This window comes from Ambystoma mexicanum, chromosome 9, assembly GCF_040938575.1.
Source record: "Ambystoma mexicanum isolate Mex_15411 chromosome 9, UKY_AmexF1_1, whole genome shotgun sequence".
Taxonomy (NCBI): domain Eukaryota; kingdom Metazoa; phylum Chordata; class Amphibia; order Caudata; family Ambystomatidae; genus Ambystoma; species Ambystoma mexicanum.
In genome coordinates, this window is record NC_090931.1 from 1,036,332,925 (window position 1) to 1,036,348,876 (window position 15,952).

Genomic DNA, 15,952 nt, shown 5'->3' on the forward strand with positions numbered 1-15,952 from the left:
CTATTTTATTTAAGTAAAGAAAATACAAGTTGGTTCCCGTACTTTATGCAGTGGGAGTCAATGCAACAAGATAAATAACCTTTATCATTTTTTTACACAATTAGATTTGGCCATCTAGTGACAATCTTGCTATGAAGTCGCACACATATGCCGTAACACCATATAACAATAACATATATTTCTAACTTTTGTTAATTCTAACTAACATAATTCAACCTCTAACCTGCATTCTCATTTCTATGACAACATTGTTGCTTATCGGTTAGTATATTGAAGCTCAATTCAGTTAATATTTATATTAAACTAGTTCCTGTTAATTAATAGCAAATAAAAACCTTTAAATTCTCCAACATCTGCAGCATTTATTGGTTTCGGAGAAAAATTGGATAGAGAAATTACATGTATGTAAACATATTTAAATGAATGACCTTCTCTTTGTGTGTGACAGTGGAGTTGTGGGTTGCTATTTCATGCATTAAAGTACACTACCAGCTATCATAGGTTACCTCAGGATGCACAGGGACGTTTTTAGGAAAACTGTGATATCTACTTAGAACACACAGCATAGAGTAGATAAATCAATCTGTCCACCGCAGAATCAGACATTCTTAAAGGACAAAAAACAGGTCCCCCAGTCTCATTGAGTTACTTGGGTATATTATGTTAGGGGTCCTCTAACTCCAACACAACATCATTTGTGAAATCATACATGCATCTTTTTTTATTGGAATACTAATGCTAACCCCCTTAACATTCCAGTCTGGCTTTTTGAATAGCCATGGCTTTTACATGTGTTGACTTATCTATTCTCTTTAAGGCTATGAAGCTTGACCAGTGATTCACATCCTAAAGTGTTTGACTGTACCTGAAAATACCACAAGATTCAGTTTAGCTATCATTTACAAAACTCTGCACTCTGACCTCTGGAAGTGTTCCCTGTTTTACATAGTTCACACAGCACAGAGAATGCAGGTTTGTTCTTATTTAAATGCAATCTTTCTCAGATTTATTATGGTAAAAGCAGGGTATACCTCACACTAGCGAACTACACTATCCTATTCTCATTCTTTTCATAATAAAGTCTAAGCCACTGCACAGAAAAATGATATGTTTTCTACAGGAAGTTACATTTCACTTGGCTTTAAATTTAGTGAGAAAGCACTTTTGTATTTCACACACAAATATCAAGATATTATATTTGGAATGAGTGGTCCCTTGTGAAATCCACCTATCCAGTTCCCTCCCACACCATAGACTTAGCATGGCAATAATCATTAGGCCTTCTCTAATTACATTTGTGGGAATTGTTCTTCTCGCTTTGGAATATTTCTTTAAGCTGCTAAAACAGGATGGACCATCATGAGTTTTTAAGAAACTCCTGTCCGACTCTTCTCTCTTTTAAAAAGGAGGTCTGCTCCAGGTAATATTCTCATCAGAAATAGTGCCCAATCCTACAACTAATATTGCGGCTCAGCTTTCATTCATTTGGATCAGGTGTGATCCTTTCTATGCAGCTTTTGATTCGAGATCGGGATCCCTATTCCTTGCGTATTTCCCTTTTTATCATGGGTAATTTTCTGATGTGTTGTCGTCATTATGTCACACTTTTTGATTGGTCATTTCTTTCCCTTAGTCTGCTTAATAGTCAGACACTCCCAGTGAATGCATACACCAAATCTTCATAAAGTGATCATAATTTTATAGATGGGAAAAGAAAAAAAGTGGGGATATGTCAGCGATTCTGATTCATATCAGATCAGAACACTATGGATTCAGTTTTGGTGGAATTATAAGGTCTATTTCCTAGAATGTTCACTTGAAATAAGATTAAAAAGGTGAGGTACTTCATTAACTCAGGGTTCTTCGTGGTGGTAGCACTTCCTTCTGTGAACCCAATGTGTTTTCATGATTAAAAGCAAACAAATCTTGTTCACTCCAAATGGACCAGGCAAATCTCCTGGGACATTTAAACCTCTCCATTTGAACATGTAAGCAGGGATGACGTGGAGAAATGTATTTGTCAGGGATTTCACTGGGGAGCTGACCAGCATTGCCCAAAGCCACATTAAAAAAACATTGATTTATCTCACATTCAAACAATAATGTATTTCCAATTTTTAAAATGTTGCCCATACAGATCATTGTACAGTCACAATGGGACAAGTATCACTGTTATATAATATATATTTTTGAAAGCGTAAACCAAAGTTTCAGTTGTTCTTGTAAAATGAAATAAACTGTTGGCATGAGAACATTTCTAACATACTGGGCCATTTTGCCTTTTTAGATATGCAGTTCCATGATTTAAAAGGCATTATGTAATTATAGATGAAGCACAATGCTGATAATAATAACCCCATCACTGATGTTTCCTGTTTTCAGATTCTGATTATGTACATTGCAGTAATGTAATAGAGGCAGCATTTATCATGAATGAAGAGTTTCATTTTTAACTGGAGCTCAAGCTATTCCGGTTGTCACATTCAAATTTGATTAGAACCCAGTCCATGGGCTAGTTCACAGGAGTGTTCCTTGTGTGTGTGGAAGACTATGCCATTTGTAGGGTGTTGTTTCTCAGGTTAACAGGTAACCTGCATCCCATATGTACACCCTTTTTGTAAACCTGGTGAGAGCACACATCATGAATGACACAATGCATTATTCAGTGCCTCTTTAATTTGATGGCATGTCTATGACTCTTAATTTTTTTTCTGCAGGAATGAGTGACTGCTCTACAAATATCCTTTGAATTGGCACTCTGAGCCCATCCACAGGAAGTGGCTATCCACCTAGTGGAGTAGCCCTGTATTCCCACTACCCAGGGGCTAAACCTCAGCTTCTGAGTGTGATATCTAAATAACCAACCTGATCAATCTAATCAGGGTATGCACCAATTGCTTCTTACCCTTACCATCAGGTCCAACATTCACAAATGTTTGCTACACTTTCTGGACAGTCCCATCTTCTCCAAGCAAATCTTGAATACTCTCCTTATATCCTAGAATTACGCAGCAGGGAACCACCAGTAGTACTAGTATTTAGAGGCCTCTCTGCTTCATATGACACTGTAAGGAATGCACACTTTATCCAGACTCTTAAAGACTCAATGGACTTCCAAGGCCGCACTCTATCATGGCCAACTAACTACCTGCAAAACTGTGCCACTCAAGTGAAAAACTGAGACTTCAAATCCTCCCTCTTATCCACTTTGGGGTTCCTCAGGGCTCCATACTACCATTACCCTGGCTTTGTAAGATGCATGTGAGTGAGGTCTCTACCTCATGTAATAGAGTCATTCACCATAAACCTTCTTATGCAGATGGCACCAAAATACCTCTGGACATCTCTTGATTGTGTGTGTAGGATGTTTAAATTGGTTGACAACTAGCCCTGGGGAATTTTCCACCCAACCCAAATCAGTTTGTATTTATTTATTAAAGTTATTTTTATGAACCTAGCAAATGTCAGTTGATTCCCTACAGCCGGACTTCCCCTTTGGGACAATAGGCATCAGGGTTGCAGAGAAGGATTTATAAGCCAAGAGATGACCACTGCAGGCCACCTCAAAGAGCCTATTTGCCAATTTGGGGAGTTTGTGCATAGGCCCTGTGGCGGATCGAAGCTGTAAATGGGAAGCATTTTATGATTACCCATGTCTGCCTCTGGGAACAAATCAAACACTGGATGCTCTGCTTCAGGCAGTGTCAAAGTTGTAGAGCCTATTATCTGGGACAGAGTTTCATTTCCTTGGTGTAAGCATCCCCCTTCTGTATCTGTTGGGAGAAATAATGCACTTTTGCTGTCCTGGCCATATTGCCGGCTTCATTCACCAATGAAGCATTTAAAGGCATGAGCATTTCTACATTTCACATTGCAATTGTCACTTTAAGCACAGCAACATTATAATATTTTGATTGCAATAAAACTCTGTCAAAGACATATAATGAAGGTTTCTGTAGACTCTATTGTCTACTGTGTGCTAATTCTTATTCCTTTAAAGTGTAACATTAGAAAACAAAATTAAATGTTCTTCGATTAACAAACGGTTGCTGGATTATTCCATGTAACTGAAAGGACATACTTTATTGGCATTGTCATTTACTGTGGACATATACTCTTGTTGTAGATCAGCTGCTAAGATCACATATTTCCTTGCACATGTCTTTTTCAAATGCTGTGCGCAGGATCTAGTTCATGTGTTTGTTTTTAAATATGGCATTTTCTTTGCATCCTTTTCTTTGGCATATATTTCCCTGCAAATCCACACCTTGCTCGTAGTCCTTGCTACAGCAAAAGAGGAAGACAAGGGAATTTTCCATTTTCTTCTAGGCTCTTTCTGACTGATTTTGGATGAGTCTTTCTTTCGCCATCATTTCTTCCTTTTGGGGAGAAATGTTGTTTTTCTTTTCTGAATCTTCTCCCCTCCCCCGATTCTTCTTGGCAGAGTCCTTCCCCATCCCTTAAGCCCTTTAAAGAATTGTATGGTTATTTAACTATAGAGAGTTGTAGAGAGGCTGGTTTGAAAGACATAGAGACTCAGATTTTAAGAAAAAATGTAAAGAATGTACATGATATAAGAGGATTTTTGTTATCAATGATATTTATCCCTCCATTGTTATAATACTGATTTTTTTTATTCAGTCATCCTCTTGCACTCTTATGTTATTACTTACCAGTTAATTTCCCTTTTTACTCCTTTACCTTTTTTGTTCTACGGGTATCATTCTTCAGAATTATCTTCAATCCTGACTTTGGATGGCTCCTCAATCATTCTCAAAGATGGTCATGGATGACAGCTTTCCAATTGATTGATATGGACCAATTTGTCCTCAATCAGATCTCCTTTTGGGATGCAGATCTTATAGGCAAAACGAGAAATCTTATCAATGATCTCAAAATCGCCTTGCCAAGGTTGAAACTCCTTCTCCTTGGATAGGTTCCTTTGACAATAATAGACATCCTGTCACCTACATCGTAGGCCCGTGTTTTTTTAGGTCATAGTACGTCGTCATTCCTTCAGCAGACTTCTCCAGATTGCATTGGGCATATGCAAAAGCATTTGGTACGTATCTTTAGAGAATCTCTATTTATTAATGAGTAGTTGAAGTGTTTATCAATATCTTCTCCTGAGTTCAGCATGTGTCGAGGTAATATGATTTCTTGTTGAGTCATTAATTCAAATGGAGACATCTTGGTGGCAGAAAAAGTTGTAGCTCTGAGGTTCATCAGGACAAGCAGCAATAAAAATCAACCACAAACTTCATCAAGATACAACTGTTTTGAGTGGGGGTGTCTCTCCACACCCCCACTCGATTCTGGGCGGTAGGTGATGTGGAGATGTGGAGTTTTCTTTTCACTACTTAGATTTTCCACATCTTATTCATCACCTCACTGGTAAAATGACTATCTTTGTTGGACTCAATCCATTCATACGGAGGTGAGAAACAATGTGGTTGATCATTAAAGTGGCCTCTGTCACTGCCTTAGAATGTGGGGCAGGAAGACACTGAATCCATTTTGTGAAGAGGCATGACATATCGCCATGTATTTGTTTCCTCTGGAAGAAAGAGTTACTCATCCAATGAAGTCTACTTGCAAAACAGGACATGGTAACATCATTACTCTCTTCTGTAGGGGAGCTCTGTGTGTGAGAGAACCTGGTTTGAACTGAGCACATATGAGGCACCCTTCTAAATATGTGTTGAGATGCTGGTCCATGTGTGGCCAGTATGCAATTTCTAGAAGTATCTTTAGAGTCTTTTGAAATCTCCTTTCAATGACAGTGTCTGCATCATTGGCATGGTTTAACAACAGACTTCGGAATGAGGTAGGCACCACCCAATGGTTACACAGTTTGGGATTTTCTCACCAAAAGTCATTTTTGAATCTTAAATATTTTCTGAAATGTCATCAAATCTCAGAGGAAAAGTGATTGGGTCTTCTAAATAGTTATATAATTTCCCAGTGATGAGATCTTCTTTTTGAGCAGTGATCAAGTCAGCCTCAGGAGCATCTCTACTGAAAGTTTACTGGCATTTTGACTTTATGGTCTGGTCACTACTATGTCCTGGATTTATGCCAGATTTCCATAGCTCCATTTTGGGCGATGAGCCAAATCATTTCCAGTTTTATCAGGGCCCTGGAATGACATTTGATCTTTTTGCAAATGATGTTCATTCCATTAGACGTCATCAAATCATCAATAGTCTGTATCAATCTACCACAGTTTATTATTTGCACAAAGCATGCCAGTGTTTTTCCAGTTCATCAAGTGTTCCACAATCCTATTTTGAACATAATAAGAATCAGTGATATTCACCAGTTCTGTGAATTGGTGGTTTAAAACAATGAGGACTGCTTCATAGATTGCCATCAACTCTACCATATGAGAACTTAAGGGAGCTATTTTGTAACCAGCAGAGGGTATGGGAAGATTAATTAGCCATGCATTTCCAATGCCAGCAAATATTTCTCCCTATCTTTATTGATATGGTAGGAACACCCATCCACATAAACTATGGGTATCCAGAGACAAGTGTTTTCTTCATATTCATTGTACTGGTACACCATGCATGCCTCCATATTATAAATAGTTAGAATTGTATCCTCGAGGCAGTGTTCTTCAGTACAGTCATGTAAGTCTGTCAATGCTTGAGCATCTAGGGCTCTTCTCATTTCGGCCATACCTGACCTCCAATATTTGAATGGTGTCATGTTTAGGATTGACTTGTGGTGCTGGATGGTGTCTAGTCAAATGGTCGACAGACAAATGGTCGACAGACAAATGGTTGACACAATTTTGTCGACAGGTCAAATGGTTGAATTTTTTTTTATTTATATATATATTTTTTAGGTTTTCGTTTAGGGAAAAAAAGGGGTTTTTAGCAAAAGAAAGGCGGTTGGGGGGACCCCCCCAAAAAAAAAGAAATGTGAAAAAAACAAAAACAAAAAAATTCAACCATTTGACCTGTCGACCTTTTGGTGTCGACCATTTGTCCTGTCGACCATTTATTTTCGACCAAATTACCTAGAACCGTGCTGGATGTAGGGATAATCCTTGTTGGTTAAGGGTATGATTCATATGTATAAACACTTCCTGGTTTATCAGGGTTTGTCCTCCATTTAATTTCATTGGTATGGTAAATTGTTGCACCTGTCCTGGCGTTGCAAATTCTTCTTTTACTTGGACTTCAACAACATAATGCAACAATTGAGCTGACTGAAATGCTTTCTCAACAATGTCAAAGCTATCTATCTATGTATATTGTTTTTTGTATTGCGCCATTCGGCCATGGGCCTCAAGGCGCTCGCATAGACATAAACAGACATATAACATAAAAGAAAGCAGGCAGTCATTGGGAGGATCCAGCATGTTCAGCATAATCAGAAGAGGTAGCTAAAATATCCCTTCATCAAACAGTAATGTCTTCAGCGGTTTATTGAATAAACCAATGGACGTACAGCTCTTGAGATGAAGGAGCAGGAGGTTCCGAGTGGTGGGTGCACAGATATTAAAACTGGCACTACCAATCCTCTTGAGAGAAACTCACCACTGATACAACAGCTAATTGCCATTAGAACGAAGGGTCCTTCTTACAGATGCTCCTTTGATCCTGTTGTCAAGATAGCAGGTGCATTGCCAGATAAGCATTTGTACACCAGAACTGTGCCTTTGAATTTAATTCTTTGTTCCACAGGGAGCGAATGTAACTTCCTCCTGGCAGATGAGCTCTTCGAACGTCGACTGAGTCCATAGAATTCCCGGACCACTCCATTTTGAACTACTTGCAACTTTTTTATATTTGTCTTAGATGTACCATTCAAGAGGCTATTGCAGTAATCCAGTTTTGTATTTATGATTGCACCTGCTATCGTAGTTCTGTTTGTTTCGGACAGATACGGACAAATGTGCCAAAGTAGATTTGTGTAGAAGGTGCATGTTGATTTCAAGTATGAAATAGGCCTCTTAAAAGATAGATGGGAGTCAAAAAAGACTCCTAAGATTTTTACATGTATATCATTACCGTTTATCTTAAAACATGATACTGGTCATCCAACTGTTTCAGTATATGTTGGGTACCTACAATCAGCAGCTCAGTTTTTTCCTCATGTTTGTATGGCTTCAAATGCCCCATTGACTCTAAGAATATCGTCCCTGCATATGCCAGATTGCTCAAAGACTATCTGGGTGTCATTGGCATAGTTGGTAAACCGTACACCCAGAGTTATGAGCATGTCACATAGGGGTTTCGAGTAAACATTAAAAAGTAATGGAGACAGGCATGAGCCCTGTGGCACTCCAAATATCAAAGGTGATTTTTTCGAGGAAGCAATTCCTTTGACCACAGCAGCCATTCTAGGTCCTAGAAAATATTTAAACCAATTTGCAGTGTGAAGGGAACATTTTCTTACCTCAATTAATCTGTCCACCAATAACGTGTGGTCAATCAAATCAAAAGCTGAGGAGAGGTCCAATAATAGGAGTAAGGCTGACCTTTCTCAATAATATTGGCAATATTGGATTGCAAATCCAAGAGAGCATTCTCAGTACATTGATTAGCTCAATAACCAAACTGTTCGGAGACCAGAATGTCATTGCTCTCTACGAAATTCTGGTATTGCATATAAGCAATCTTATTAATCACTTTTAATATAAACAGCACATTAGTGATTGGCCTGTAGTTTCCGGGGACAGTGGTATCCAGGGTTTCCTTTTTTAGCAGAGGGGATATCTAAGAATTGTTTATATTGTCAGGGCCATATGTCTCACTAAAAGAGCAGTTCACAAACTGGGTAACACAAGAGGCAAGTGTTTCTGCAAAATCCTTAAAGAAGGTGGCTGGGAAGATATCTCCCTTACAGGAGATGGGTTTCATACTATGAATGACTTCCAAAACATCTGTCTCAAAAAAAACTTCTTTAAATGAGAAGGACATAGAGATATCCTGCTCAAGAGCAGTGGATAGGTTCCCAGGAGTTTTAACAACATAGAGCGTGTTTACCTGATCTCTAATAGCCTGCTGATGTGTCATTGTTTTTATAATGAAACCATCATGAACGGTAACCCCTTTAACTCTTGCAGGACCTTAAATAATTCCTTGGGCTTGGATTTAGCTTGTTCCACTCTCTCATTTAAGTTCTTTGCTTTAGCATTAAACATTTCTTGCTTGTATAATCTTGCTGCATGGTTGTAAATGGTGGCCCGTTCAGTCGTTGGATGTTTTCCAACAAAGCTCATTGGATTACCCAGCAGTCTTGACCAAACATTCTTATATATTTTTTTTACTTTTATTTAACATCTGCACAGAGTTATAACATTACATTCCCTACAGTTGAACTGTGTGTTACATCCGGTTTGCTGTAGCGTTGGTGTACAGGTGATTTCTATACAAACATTATGACCCTTCATCTTGATTGTCACTCTCTTCAGTTGAATTGAGCAAGTATTGCCTGAAACCTCCCCATATGTCCTTAGGATGATTTGTTAAGGATAGTAAGCTAGAATAGACTTCCTCATTATCATTCACCCAAGTCATGTCATTCACCCAGTCAGCCATCGAGGGGGTTATCTTACTCTTCCATCGCATCAGTAAGGCGTGTTTAGCCAACAACAGGCCATGGTTGAGAAGTCTACGTTGCACAGGGTTCATTTTGCATACAAAAAGCCCAAAAACCATGACCCTTGTGCCCACTTTACAGGTTGGTCCATCATTTCCTCCAGCGCATTGCACACATTCGTCCAATACTCAGTGAGAGCCCTGCTGGACCACAGCATGTGGATTATGTCTGCATCCTCTTTCCCACATCTAGGGCATTTCCCTTTGGTTGCAACATACATTTTCGTGAGGGGGTCTGGTGTGAGGTGTACTCTGTTCAGTATCTTGAAGTGGATTAGTCTGTACCTGGAGTTACAGGATATTTGCTTTGTTAGGCTACACAATTGCATCCAATGTGTCTCAGTAAGCATAATACCCAGGTCCCTTTCCCACTCCTCTTTAATATTCGGTGTCTACACCTTCCTAGTCGACAGTGCCAATTTGTACTATGCCTAGGCTGTCTTCTTTGCTATGCCGGGGGTGAGTGTCTACCTCAGACATGGATGTGAAGGTGGTTCACAAGGGAATCCATCCCACAGTGTCACCAGTGCAGAACGAAGTCTAAGATACTATCATTTCTGTAGTGGGTTGTCACCTATATCTGCATTAATATCTTCCAAGATTACAAACTGGCCATTGCGGAACAGATTCCCTGAAGTGAAGTGTGCCCCTGTCCCACCAGTATGCGGCTAAGTCCGCTTCCTGCGATGGGGGCATGTTTGGTGCACCCCAAATAGGCATGTCTGGATCATACATTATTGTTGCTAGGGTGACAGACCAGTCTAGCCCAAGCACGCTGTGTTACTACGACTGAGTCCATTTGGTTGTCGCTTCTTCACCTTCTTTCGACCAGCCCATGTAAGAGGCATGTCGGATCTTTCCCCTTTTTGTCCAATGCCGCATGAGTCCCACCAGGTCCACCCTATGTCCATTGTACTGCATAATAAGCCTGTGCAGCAAGGAAATACAGTCCAAAATCGGGAGCTGCCAAACCCCCTTGTTCATATGGTGTTGTAAGCCGCTTCCAACTGGCTCGTGCCTGGCCCATGAGCAAACATTCTTATTAATACAATCCAAATTAACTGAAAATCGATGGAGAATGTCAGTACCCACAAAAAATTTAGAAGTGACATATCTAACAATTATGGTCAATTGTTTTATCACCAATTGAAATGTTTAACATTCACCTTCTAAGTAGTGCATGTTTTGATTTTTGAGTTTCCAGTCTAGCTTTCCAATTTATTTGTCAAATTAAAAGAAGGAATGGACAAATCTTTTTGGAGCTGCCGAAACAGTGCTTCACTTATGAAGATTTTTGCTTTGTTTAGACAGACTCCTGCAAGCCCAGGATATTTCTATCTGAATGGGGAAGAATGTGTGTTTGCCCTTTTCTGAACATCTGTCAAATTATTATTACTTTTAACTTTGTTCACAAAAATGTTGGATTTCTTTGGCATCCTCCTGAGTATAGAACTTCAAGGTGTACCCTTCTAATGTGGAAGACCACTGGCTGTTGGGAACGAGATTCATTTCTAAGAGTTGAAATGAGGTCCCCTCCTCCTACTGAGATAATGGTGTTCTCTGGCGAACCTAATTATTCTGAAAATGCAATTTGATTTGGCCAGGGTATCGTTCAATTAAGTGACAAGTGCCATTTGGTCTAACATATTTGGCACTCCTTTTGAGCTTGATGAGACGATTTGTTTTGATCCAGAGTACCTGGTTCATGCAATCAATCAGAGGTAACAGCCTCCGAAGGAAACTGTTAAACCATAGAAAGTGTGTACCCTCTGGAACCATGATGATCACTGGATGCTTCAGAAGGTGTCACTGAGTTTTGATCTCCAGATCAGGAATCCCTTTAACAGAAATACAATTTCCTTCTACATTTTGAATATCTCCTAGCAGAAGTTTGAGAGGGATTTGATGACCCTCCTCCCTTCCTAGTTTGAGATGGTCAAAGGTTTGTTTCGAAATCAAGGCTGTCTGCGACCCTGTGTCTACCAGAGCTAATAAATAACACTGACCTTGTATCCAAACAGAAGCCTGAAATATATCTTCTTAAGACTCTAGTTCACCAAGAAAGTGTTCATTATTTGACAGCTCAGCATGACATTTCTTGATGTCACTTATGTCTTGAATTTACTCTTTTCTAGTCACAATGTATGCATTCCTTCTTTTAGATCAAGTTAACATGAGTTGACTTGGGAACCTGTCAGAATAAAAATGCACTTGGAAATTAAATATGGAGTAGATGTATCCTCACTTTTCACACACTCTTTGCTGCCTTCTATTTTTAGAGGTCAATCTTCCGAATCTTTTATTGTTTTTTGTGTCTAGTTTTGTTTGTTACAATTGTCTGTCTCTGTTTCTGATTTAAGGGCTTCTGTTTTTATCCACTTTTCTTTTGCATGTATCACACTATCTCTGAAAGGTAAGACTTTGTTTTGTGTGGTTTCTGTGTTCCCTCTGTCATTTGGAACTATTTTGTTTTCTTTTCTTGGAATTTCACTATTTTTCTGACATAACTTTATTAAGGGGTTTTTCTATGGGTCAGAAAGGAAGCTTTCTCAAAGGCTTGGCATATCATTTCCTCCATATCCCCTTTTTCCTCATTGAGTAGTAAACTATGATTGGAGTTGTTTGCTTTTTGTCAATGTCCCCGGGGCATTTTAGCAAACACTGGAAGTCTGAGGGTTCTGTGGGCCCTGAACATGAGTTCAATGTTCTCTGTCAATTGTTTGACCTGTCATTCAAGTTGAGAGATTTTTTCTCCTCCCTCAGAACCATAGGGCGGTCATTGATGATATGGTCATACCTTTGTTGCTTCCAGGAAGGATCGCTATGCCTCTTAGCAGGGTAACTAAGGTACTGTTGAAAATGATTGTTGTAACCATCATTCCTGGATCTTCACTCCCCTTGATTTTGGGTTCTTTTGACCTGGAATCTAGGAATTGAAAGAGTGAAGTTGATCTGGAAGTTTGGATTACAGGGTAGATTTTAAAGACATTTTGATTTGAATGGGGTGCTGGATTCCTTTTCATGCAAGAAATTCTGATTAAGATATCCAGGGAACTGTTCCTTGATTTTGTTTTTCTCTCTGTTGTGGGGGATTGTCATTGAATCCATGTACCGCAGACCTATATGTGTACTGGCATCAGAGAGGGCTGTATTTTGGAACACCTATTTAGCATTGCTTGATTGAGACTGGGCAGAGGGTCTCCTTGGTCATTCATGATGTTATGTAGTAGGAGTAGGAGGAGGAGGATTTTTTAATGTCACATGACTCTAAATCCAAAGGAGGAATGCTCTTCACTCCACCAATTTCCCATTGGTAGATGGTTTGGGAGTTTTAAGATTGTAGGCGTTTGAACCTTGAGAAAAAAACATTTGAGACTTCACAAATTATCGAAGTCCCTTACTAATGTCGCTTACTAATTAGGTTATCATATATTTTAGAAGGGCCTGAAAATAATGTGGTAATTAACTCCCTACTATTAACTCTGCGGCAAAGTCTCTTGGAGATTGATCCTCGCCACACCCCATATTTTAGGCAGCTTGTGGGTTTCTTTGTCTAGAAAAGTGTTTTAAAATTGTTGCCTTATAAGCAGACATTTATGGTGGATTTGGTCCTCCAGCCCTGTAAAGAAGCTAGAAAACTCAGAACAGATCATCCATTTTAGGTCCTCCATGTTATTGACATCATTCCTTATTCCAAGTGAGGAGATAATTTTCTACATACAACTCTAGATTTTTCCACACAGAATACTTTGTGTTTTTGTGATAATTAATCAAAAAAATGTTGATGTTTATTTTTTGTTTTTTGGGGACTTTGATGAAACCCTTTTGGGATCTACCCTTTTTGTGACTTTTAACCAGAGTCCACTCCCTCTCAGGGTAATAGCTCTTTCTGTTAATCCGCCCTCCCCTAATTGGATGTGAAAATGCAGGTCTGCAGAAAAGCATATCAGCATAAAGTGTTCTTCCTTAACTGCTGAAGATCTTTACAGCCTCTGTAGGGACTGATTTAATGGACCTTTTTCAATCACAAATATCAGAACCCACAGATGCCACTCTTTCCATCATTTCAGTCTTCCATGTTTTAATGCCTGTGTAGCTCAATCCTCCATTAAAAATAATCTTGAAAGATCATGGGCTTTAACCACAGGCATTTCTATGTTAGACATCTCTCTGTTTAAAATGTAGCAATCCTCCAGAATTCTTGCTAAACAGAAAATGAAAACTCTCCTTACACCTATTTTAAAACTGTAACTAAGTCACTACCAACTTCCAATCCAAACCATGTAGTTCAAATCCAACAAAATCTTTCCACTCACATTCATGAGCTTTGTACAACTTACGTTAAAAAGGTTTCGGTTGCAATGCACTAACAATCCCAGAAATCAGATCTCGGGGGAACCTCCAATTTGTAGGATGTTTTAATCAGACAACAGCTAGTTTGGGGAATTTTTCCACCCACCCCAAATCAAGCGCACACAATTTTTATTTATGTATTAAAGTTATTTTTATGAACCTGTGATATACCAGTTTTATAAAATTGATTCCCTACAGCCTCTCTCCCCATTATGGACAAGACACACACAGAGGTGCACAGAAGTTCTGATATGCTGGAGGATGACCATTACAGGCACCTCTGAGAGGCTGTTATGTATATTTTTCAGAGATTTTGCATAGGCCCCATGGCAGATGGAAGCTGTAAATGGCAAGCATTTGTTTTTATTTAGCCTATCTCTGAGAACAAAACAAAACATGTGATCCTTTGGTTCAGGCAGTGTTATTGTTGTATAGCCCATCCTCAGGGCCTGAGTTTCAATTTCTTGAAGCAAACCATCCCCTTCTGTATCTGTTGCAGGACGGATTGAAATTTTGCTGTCCAGGTTATGTTGATGTCTTCAGTCACCAATGTAGCATCTAAAATCATATTTCCACATTGCAAGCGTCACTTTAAATAGGACAACATTATAACATTTTCTCTGCAATGTAACTCCTGTCAAAGACATGTAATGCAAGTATTTGTGTCTTTCTGATGCTGATTCCCGTAAAGAAAGAAATAGAACACATTAGGCTGAAATTTTATTTCACTCTTTCCTAACCATGCTGTGTTTTTAGAAAACAAAATGACCTCTTCTCCAATTAACAAAAGGTTGCAGGATTCTTCCAAGTAACTTCCAAGTAACTGGAAGGACCTATTTTCTTGGCCTTGTCATTTACTGTGGACATATACTTATGTAGATGGGCTGCTAACATTGCACATTTCCTTAAACGTATATGTTTCTAATGCTTTGTGCTATATATAGTTCACACGTTTCTTTATAAATATGGCGTGTTTCTTTGCATCCTTTTCTTTGGTCTATATTTCCCTATATATTACACATCAAGTATCATTGCAGATTATACTATCAACCGCAACCTGTGTCTGAATGCTGTGAAAACTGAGATAAAATGTTTTGGCATCTGAGCCTGAATGAATGTCCCATTTGACTGCCCTCTATCAGAATGCCTCCTGATCCTTTATCCAAAGAAAAAACATATGTATGCTATTTGATGGCCATCTACACTACATTCCTAAGTGAGCCTCATTTGACAGAAAATACATTTCCAACTCCACGTGCTGCCATATTTTTCTCTCTGCAGTGCATTATTACACTGGGCAAAATTGGTCTTAACGTACAGCTAAAGTTTAAAATAGAGAAATATGTAATTGAGGATAAAATTAAATGTGTTTTCACTATTTATGTGACTTGGTGTTTTAGGGGCAGCTTGCAATAAATAGTTCTCAACCATGTCAAATGGGGTGGGGCAAGCACTGAGCTGTCAACACCAACAACACATGCTGTAAATGAATTCTGACCCATCCACTGTGGTATGTGAAGCATGAAGTCTTCAAACATAAACATTTTTCTCTGGATCATCACTTATTTAATTTTTAAACTAAGGGTTGTCAGAATATTTGTATAATTTATGACCCATGTCTTGGATAAAGGTGATCGGGTTGGGGGGTGGTTAGGTGTATTGTTAGGGACAGGCCCCCTCATCCGGCCAAGCTGCTCTGGGAGCTCGCAGGTGCGAGCTCATGGAACGCCTAACTCCTTCCCTACATCCAATCAAGAATGCCAGGTCCACACAAGAGACAATGAATTACTGCAGTTTATTATAGCCAAAGCACTGCAGGGATCATATACATGGAAGAACGTCCACGCATCTCTCACCGGACCCCGGCTCGCAGGCCAGTTTTTATCGCAACTGACATCACGATTAGCGTCATTCTCGGGAACTGTCTCAAAAACCTATTTTCACTCAGGATAGGCTGTTGAGTGGTAGGTCCCATATAGGAA